The 9451-nt window shown below is 36.5% G+C and overlaps 1 long non-coding RNA gene across 1 annotated transcript; it reads right to left on the bottom strand.

Annotated features, from left to right (window-relative positions):
- Window positions 1–6309: 6309 nt before the first annotated feature.
- LOC142604379 (uncharacterized) lies at window positions 6310–7648 on the bottom strand. The gene is made up of 3 exons (XR_012838235.1): window positions 7611–7648; window positions 7181–7259; window positions 6310–6459 (listed from the first exon to the last, which is right to left on the bottom strand). It is a non-coding gene; the product is annotated as an uncharacterized LOC142604379 (long non-coding RNA).
- Between the last annotated feature and the right edge of the window lie 1803 nt (window positions 7649–9451).

Raw genomic sequence — 9451 nt, forward strand, 5'->3', positions numbered from 1 at the left:
CTAGGAGAAAGTAGCTCATCAGCACTAGGTATCAAAGACAACAACAAAACACATCATTTTTCCTCACAAGCTCGAAAAACCCAAGACATTTGGAAGCCATATGCATCTGTTGTTTCCTAAATTAATTCATCTTTTTCCAAGATTTGTATTATGGGAAAATTAGAAATTCCCCTTCACTCCTCCTTCTTCCCCGTCCCTTCCCGCAAATCGCTTTAATCTCATACAAGAATGAAAACAAAGATTATCTCTAAGTTAGGGGGTGGGAGGAGAGGGGAGTTTTGGCCCAGTTTGAGTTACTTTAATATCTTTTTAGGAATCTTAAACTTAATATATATATTTAGCTTAAAGATTCCCAGTTGCAGATTGTATGTATCTGGAAGTGTGGTTAAAAGACAGCACAGATCCACCAGTACACTAACCACTCCTTTATCCTGTTTCTCAAATACAAAGAGACTTTAAAGTGTATATAATTTATGCTAATTTCTGGGTCCTTTCTCTGCTTCTACAATAGGAAACAATGCACAAATTAAAAGCCAAGATTGTTCTTCAAAAGTGTATTTATGAGCTTTACAACACATGCAAGCAGCTAATTAAACTGTTAGAAGTCATCAAATATTTTAAGCACTCTTCCATTGGAAGTCAGTAGGAATTAGGTACCTTATTTCTTTAAGTCCCTTTTTCATGCAACAAGGTGCCTTTCTTTAAGTGCCTAAAGACTTTTGACAATCTGTTTCTCTCAAGTTTAGAGTTTCAGGTCAGACATAAAGAAAATGTCAGGTAATTGACAGGAATTGCAGATCATATACAGTCTGACAAGTCATGAAAAATTAAGATCACTGACAGGAGTCTGAAACAATCACTATGGTGGGAATATTAAACTGCATTTCAGTATAACCAACTAAAATACTATATATATGGGAAAAGCTACCTGCGAAAAAGATCTGACAGTTCTGTGGAAGGCTCAACAGAACACAACTTTCCTCTTCTAGAATCCTTTTGCCAACAGAGCGAATACAAATACTTGTGTTTAGGAAAAGGAGATGCAGAATAAAAGTAGAGGGATTATATTGTCTTTGTATTTGGCACTGGTGATACAGCCTTTGAAATCTCTGCCAGATTCAGGTGCTATACATCTTTAAAATTGGTGAGAGTCTGGGAAGACTTAAGTAAGAGCCACAGGAGTGATGAAAAAGATTACTAAAAGCTCCTTTAGCTTGCAGGAATGATGCAGTTAGTGTCTTCGTGTGCAGTAAATTCCTTTGCAGGTTCCTTTATCCCTTGATGCCAAACTTATCCCTACAAGACTCAGTAGCTACTAAATGCAGGGAAAACAGAGAAGTCCCAAAGATAATTACAGCAGTAGAGAAATCAAGACATTAAGCTGATAAGGAATGAAAAGAGAAAGGTACTAGCTGAGATGGTCTCTTAATTACCAAGAAAATACTTGGTAAGGGGACATTCCCAGACAATGAGGAATTTGTATTTTAATTCTTACTGGAGGGATGGGAGGAGAGAAGTATGACTAGATACACATTTGGATTTTTTCAAAGGATATCATAACCTCTTACAAGTATTAAATTGTTAATTACGTCGCAGCCATATTGTATAAGCAGCATTGTAACTACAGGTGGCTGAAATGTAGGATCAAAAGTCTCCTGAACACTGTAGCTGTTTGGTTTTGGATTGGATCTTTGATATCTGAATTTTGCTTGAATAGCAGCTCAGTTGATAAATGAGTGATGATCAGGTTTTTGGTAACTGAATCTAGTGTATGTTGGTAGAAAAGGAAGGAAAGTAAGCACAGGTGTCCTGCTGTTTAAATCCTAAGTAGACTGTACTGTCTCCTTTAAGGTGGAGTTTGTCCTAGCAAAAGCTCACTCTGCCTTTTGAGAAGGCTTAAGATTCTATCTCCCTCTGGCAGTTTTAGATATACCACCTTGTATTAATAATCTCTAATGAGGGAAGGTTTAATATTACTAAATAATTGTTTGGGGAATATATTCCCCATACAAGTGAAGACTTCTTTGTGTGCATATGACCTGCATAGTGAAAAAAAAAAAAGTTGTTATTATTATGTCCTAATCTTTTTTTGAGAAAAGATAGCATCAGCAAATAAATCCACAATATCCTGGTAAATATTTTTAAAGAGGATCCAAAAACAGACCAGAGCACAATGGTAGCTTTACTAACAGCTTCTACTAAGATTAAATATATATATAAATATATGTATATATCTCCCAAGACAAAATACACAGCTTCATATAATCTGCTAAAGAGAAAAGTAAATATTTTGCAACCACAAATGAAGTCAAAGCATAACATTGTGGTGAGACTTAAGAGGAGTTAACAGACCAAAATGTCTCATTATTTCACAAATTATAGCAGCATGAAAAAATACTCCTTTAGTTTCAGGATACTTAGCTCTTTTATGAAATAAAAATATGTGGTTAAAACAAAGCACTGTTTCAAGCACAGCTCTGGAAGCTGGCTTAACTCAGTGTGATAGGTGGGTAGACTGCAGCGTGAGTGACACTGAGTCTGCACTTCAGGTGTAAGAAATGTGTTTCTTTCCACACTTGCTGGCACACTGACAAAGCTTCATACGCAACATAATCTTATGCCCAAATGAAGGAGCCAGGCTTTCTCAGGCCAGGTGATACAGCTAATGCCTTAGGTTCCTTTTGCTAATTGCATGGATTAAAACATTAAGGATAAAAATGCATTTGGTGGCCTTGACCTGGTTTGTAGTGGATGCTGGGAGCCAAGTTCTGCCCTCAGTTACACCCTGTAGCTCCCCTGAAGTCTGTAGTGGTGCCAAGTGTAACTGAGGGAAGAATTCAGCTGTTCAAATATGCCCATGGTTACCACGCCAACTGGCAGCAATTGCAAGGGAATAATAGTAGTGTTGAGGGCAAGAACTGAGGAGCCTTCGCAGGGCGGTCTGGAGATCTGCAGAGTGCTTGTCTGCAGACTGGCCTCCTGAAGTCAAAGCTATTAGTTTTTCCTACTTGCTCAAATGTACTGCATACAAAAAAAGCCTTTCACTGGTGAACTCTGATAAATGCCCTCCATCTGGGGCTCCTGCAATCTCCTAGTGCATTGTATCAGCAGCCTTTTGTTTGTGCCAGACCTAACCTTGAAGTTTCATGGGGCAGAGAGCAAATCTGAATGCATTTCAAATTTCTAAAACAGAGAACCATTATTGTTATTAACGAAGAAGAGCTGAGTAGCTTCCAGGCTACTTATGACACAGACAAACTCATCTTCTTATGGCACAGCTGGTTAGTTATTTAGTGATTCATATTGCTCAGATAGGGAATAGGCTTACTGGCTCATACAGCGACTGCCATCTGAGGGAACAAGAAATTATTTTCATTTCACAGATGAGCAATCAGGATCTTAAAGTATTTTTCTGAAGTCACATCACAAGAAAGGAACTGAAACTCTGGTATCCTTAATTGTAGTGCCCTCATATGTTAGTTGTTAAACCCTTTACCAGCTAGTACTACATTAGTTGTTTGTAGCCTTAGTGAAGTCCTGGAGCTTTGATCTTTCAGTGTAGAAGACTTCTTGACACTGAATAACCTTGAGTTCTGGTTCTAAAATGGAAAACAAACATAACAATCTTTTTTATGGGACAAGTGGATTCTTTGAACTCCTGCTCATACAGCTGTTTGAAAAGTGTAAGCTTCACCAGAACAGATTAAAATCCCCTGGCAGCCATTTCTATTCAGTTTCATGGACGGAAAACAATAAAGATGTAATGAAAAATCAGATGGACTGAACTAAGAGAGTCCAACTGTTGCAGACAGAGGGCAGTCATTGGGTGAATAGGGAAGGAAAAAAAAGTTCTTGTAAATGTACAAAGCACAAAACCCCTCTGATGACAACAATTACATCCTTAATATTGTGACATGAAATTCCCTGTCTTACAAGGACGTCATGAAATGGAACTGCTGCCATGAAAGTTGTGTAGTATTTAATATACAGCTAACAGAAGAAAGCAATGAAGTATGAAGGGATACCACTCTAAAGCATCATTGGGACCTACACTGGTGTTCGGTTTCGGTACTGCTTTATTACAATCCTCTACATCCTCTTTCCATAAAGTTGGAATTGGACAAATATGCTTGCTAATTTTTCACTCCTTTAGGTAGCACTAAACACATTCTGAACCTTAATAAAATATAATCCTATTGTTGTTCTCTGGGATAGAGACAATACCACCAATAAGTCTTTTATTATACATGTGGAAACATCAGACTCTTATCAAGCCAAACTGCATCAGAGAAACTATTTCTAATTTTGAATAAAGAAATTGATGCTCATTTTGATTTGATTGATGATCACTTTGTTTTGAAAAGCTCTTTAGACAGGGAAATTATTAAAAAGAATTGGATGAAATATCCACATCTGGAACAGGTTAGAATTCATTAATCAGACTTTCAGCTGAAATAAATCTTTCTTGGTCCATTTAAAGTAGTAGAAGTGTTCTGATTTGTACCAGTTCACTCTTTCCCATCCTTTGCATTACACACACATTATCATTTGAAAAGGTCTTAAATACAGTAAATTGAACAGGCAAATACAGGAATAAATACACAGTGAGACATTAAATCTTTCTTAAAGGCACTCTTGTTCTGTGAGTTCTATAACTAAGAAATCCATAATCACTGTAATCATTTCTTTAATGCTAAGCATGCAGATCCTTCCATTTTCTCTGGGGCAATTTTAGAATAAATCTTCCCTGCAAGAACAGATTTCTTCCACCTCCAACAGTTTATTGCAAAGTCCGCAGTTCCTCACAATTACTGCGATTATACAAAAAGAATTTGCACTTGTATGGTATTGTGCAATCTAAAAGATATCAAAGGGACACTTCACATGCAATACACAAAGACCAAACTCATAATCCTATAATGCAGTCATTTCTGGAAGAGAATATAAAAGCATTTCTCTACAAGAAACTATATACTTTAGTATTTAGAAGGTGAAGCAAGAAATTATTCAGCAATTCAGATCTGAAGGGAATGTGAAGTGGGAATAATGTTAATTGCTTAAGCAAGAATTGGTCCATTGGATTCATAAATCAGTTTTGCCTATCTAAAGCACTCTCTTTCCAATGACAGAGAACTACAAATGGTTCAAAAGGGAAAGACTGATACCTGCAATGTCTCAAACTTTGCCTCAATGTCTCCTGCGCAGCTGTTGTACAGCATATTGAAAGGCAAACCTCAAAGGTGAGAGGGCAGAGACACAGGGTACTCAGCTGTAAAATGAACCCATTCTAATTAGGCTAAAAGATCCTATACCTTCAAATTGATGAATGCAATTTATTGAATCACTTGTCATTGAAGAAACTGCTTTCTAGTTATATTTTCTCTGGAGAGAGATCCATCTTCAATTATCTTTTGAGATTTTAATTGAAAAGAAAATTATGTTTCAATAAAAAAGGATGGAAATTAAAACTACATTAACAATTCTTTTTTTTTTTTTTTTTTTTTCCCCACAAGAAGACGGGATTGAAGCAAAATGCCTTATTTAAAAGTAAGGAAACAGTCCATTCCTTCCTCATTGTCTTGTTAAAAATGGAGAAGGGCAGTCAAAATAAGAATTACCATTTTTTTAGAGCTGTATTTAAACATGATACTCTCCACATTACTGCATGAAGAGGACCAGTCTCAGGTGGCTCATATTGTCAGAATTAGACGGGTGTCAGAGGAGGTAGTGCTGATTTACACCAGCTGTAGGATTGACTCAAAGACTATAATGGGGTTTTTTTGTTTGTTTTTATTTTTTGTGGGTTTTTTTAATCACTCTATCTGCTTCAGTACTCATCAGAATGATATTTTAGAATCTCAGTGCTGAAGAGTTCAGTTTCATGGCTCTCTGCATCTGTTATGGTATAGAGGCCAAGGGTCCATATAAATTATTAAAAATGGCAAGAGATTGAGAGAGGGAGAATTCACTTTTTTTCTGTGTCAGTTTTTATATGGTACTGTATGCCATTATGAGAGAAGCAAAATAACATAAAGACCAGGTCATTCATAAAGGTGGGGGATTTTGTGTAGAAGCAACATTCATAGGCATAAAAACCTCAAAACTCTACACTTACACCCAGCACAAATTCTAAGACAACTGAACAGCTTTTGTGTGACCACTGAGTATGCCATCATTTCATCCTCCCTTTGTAGAGCTGGTTGAGAAACAACATGAAAATGATTACTCCTACAGTACCACTGTAACAGAAGATTCACCCATACAATCTGCATACACAAAACACTTTGCCTCCTGACAGCCTGGATGTATTTACTTTTAGAAGCCTCTGTATTCATAACATGGACATGGGACGATGTGACACTGGATATACAAAACATATTGCAGGATATGGTACACTGGTTTACCTCCTGCAGTCTTTATGGGGAGAGTATCAGAGGTCCAGAGGAAAGTCAGCATGATCTGCAGAACAGTTCAGAAGACGGGCAAGGACATAATCAGTATAACCCTCTAAGCACATGTCCTGAAATGTTAATGACATGTGGTTGTATCTTTTTGTATTTGAATTTTAAGTCATTTAATCATCATCCTAAAGTAGCTAAGGATTTCACAAATACAGACATTCTTAGATTGATATGGTTTTCAAGGTTGATTTAAAACATCATTTTCTATCAATGAACGCATGGACTTGAGATATTTTAATCAAACAAGGAAGGTGTTATTTTCCTTAGAATCACTAATGAGAAATCTAGAAGAATAAAAAACCTCTAGAGAATAGAAACTCTTATTATAATCATGCTGAATATAATAGACCTGCTAACAGTATAGAAGACAGTGTGGTATATTAATCCTGGTAAAATAAAATAATGTTAATCAGCCTCTGTGAAAAAGCCAGTTCTGCAAGTACAATAAAAACTAAGTAGCAATCAGTTTCCCATGCAAAGCATCCTTCCTGGCAGATACAACTCAGGAAATACTTCAAATATGCAGACTGCTCGCGAGTGTTCTGATCTGGTTGGAGAGAAATTCATTACACTGTACATAATACATATATACATTCTGTGATGTGGATGATTCACTTTAAAGTAAGCCATTTATTGCAATGCATTTAACTAATTAGAAGGGAAAATACAAAACATTTTGGACAAATATTAGTAATTTTCTGATTCTTGAATTTACTTACAGTGATGGTGAGTTTACAGAGTTGCTGCTGGATTTTTTCTACAAAGGATACCTTGATATGCTTCATTCATGTGGAACATCTGAAATGAATAACAAGGAACGGATGGAATTTTCAAGAGAAAAAGAAAATAATAAAACGCCCACCATAAAAACTAATTCTCTATAAATAATCTCAATCAGGAAAACCTTTACCCTGAGACAATCCAAGGCTGCCTTTTTAGTAGCTCTTTCCCTTGTGACAAGAGCAAACTTTCCCATGCCACAAATCATTCCCGTCTATCATTTTGATATAATCTGAAGGAAAGCCATCCTACCATCGTAATGTGCCCCATTTTTTTCAGGCTTAGATGGGGACATATTTCCATATTTTGTTGGTAGGACTTAGTGAGCTTAGAATCAGTAATTATGATCTTTCAGGCTGTTTCTCATACCTTAGACATGCAATTTCATTTTTGTAGTTAAGTCCTTGCTTAATTGTCTTCTCACACATTTCTGCTGATGTTCTTCTTTTGGATCAGCTTTTCCAGTTATCATTGTGTTGCCTAGTTTATATGACATCATTCACATTGTAGAAGAAAGATGTTGATCTTTGTAAAAAGGATGTAGGAAAAGGTCACATGCATCAGTATAGTAGTTCTGTTTATTCAGGAATTGAAGATTTGTTTTCTGTTTCCTTGAGGGAATGGACTTTCCTTTAATCTTGTGAAGTAGTCTGTCTCAGTCTCTACTAGAAGCTGATTTTAACTAAGTTTGATTTGTGAAGAGGGCTGTTTCCTACATGCTTCAGCAGCCTCTCTTTTGGTATCGTGCCTATCATTAAAGGCACAGAACAAAAGTAGTTCTAGATCCGTCATTAACAGCTCCCAGGATTGCTACCTCTGTTACTTGGTTTCTTACTCCTTTGCTGTGGTTGCAACAATGGGAAATTGTTTGACTTGAAAGCAATACTCTTCTATTAATGGGTATCAAGCCTGTTTTGATTGTAACTTAGGAAAAGCAAATAGTTTCTCTTCAGTGGGAAATAACTACATTTGCCATTGGTTTTGGGTTATGTACCTTGCAAAGAAAATAACTAGCTAATAGGCAGGGTTTTAGATGCTTTTTTCACTCTTTGGTAGCCTGAGGGGAGATGTATTATTTGCCAAGCCAGGAGATTTGTAAGCCTGGTTTGAGTTATTGACTGTGTGGGTTTGTACTGCAGAAGGAATTCCAGTAATAAAAAGCTCATTCCTAGTCTATGTTATTGGTCGTCCATCTTGGACAGATGCTAGAAGACGTGAACTAATACTGATCCTAGAAAGTGGAAAGCATTGTCTCAGAAGAGCCTGAATGATGAGTTGAATGTACACAAAGATGGGAGAGGGACCAGAAAAGGAAGGAAGCGACCAAGATTGCAGGCCTTTGCTCAAGATCATTTATAGATACATCACTGCTATGTCCTGTGATGATAAAAGGAGGGGTAATGACTAGCTCCTGGAATCATTGTATGAGTGAGGATGACTCAGCTTTGGCTGTTGTGTAGAAAAAAAGACTAAAGCATGCCCCAAACAGTAGGCACATTCCCATTTTTACAAAGTATACCATTCTGGGTTGTTCTTACACTCAACAGTGCAAAATGACAACATTCCACTGGTTTTGTTGTTTTATAAAGGTTATAAAATGTTAGTCCAATGCAGGGCAAAAGGAAATGAAGATTTGATCTGTAATCTGCTTCTTATAACACCAGAGGGCTGTTGCAGATCTCACCAGCACTCTTATTTGGTATTTTTATTAAATTCAAGAAACAAATGTTACAAATTTGACTTGGATCTTACCGTTTTTAGCATTCCATTCACTATAGGATGAAGTTGAATTGAAGTACCTTTTGCTAGATGTTATTGTAGAGCTCTTGCTTATTGCAAGGTAGAAGTTGCTAGAAATAGAAAAGGATTCTCTTTGAACTACCACAAAAGAATCACAATGGGCTGCTTTTCTTTGTGGTCTTCTAGAAATTACTCTGAAGTATTACTCCTACTCTAGTTGCAAGCTATGTAATTCTATTAACTGGAAAAGAATGATTACTTATAATATACTTTCACAAAAATGGAGAAATTAAGACAGCTATCTAAATTGTGTAAAATTGATTATAATAAGAGGCTGTCACAAACTTTTGATGAAAACATGAATGACTACACTTGGCAGCAGCTGGTGTGACATTTCATCCTTTGTCAATAAAAGAAAGCAATTTTACAATAGCATGTTTTGATATGCTATAGAATTTATTAAACTACTT

This window comes from Balearica regulorum, chromosome 18 (assembly GCF_011004875.1).
Source record: "Balearica regulorum gibbericeps isolate bBalReg1 chromosome 18, bBalReg1.pri, whole genome shotgun sequence".
Taxonomy (NCBI): Eukaryota; Metazoa; Chordata; class Aves; order Gruiformes; family Gruidae; genus Balearica; species Balearica regulorum.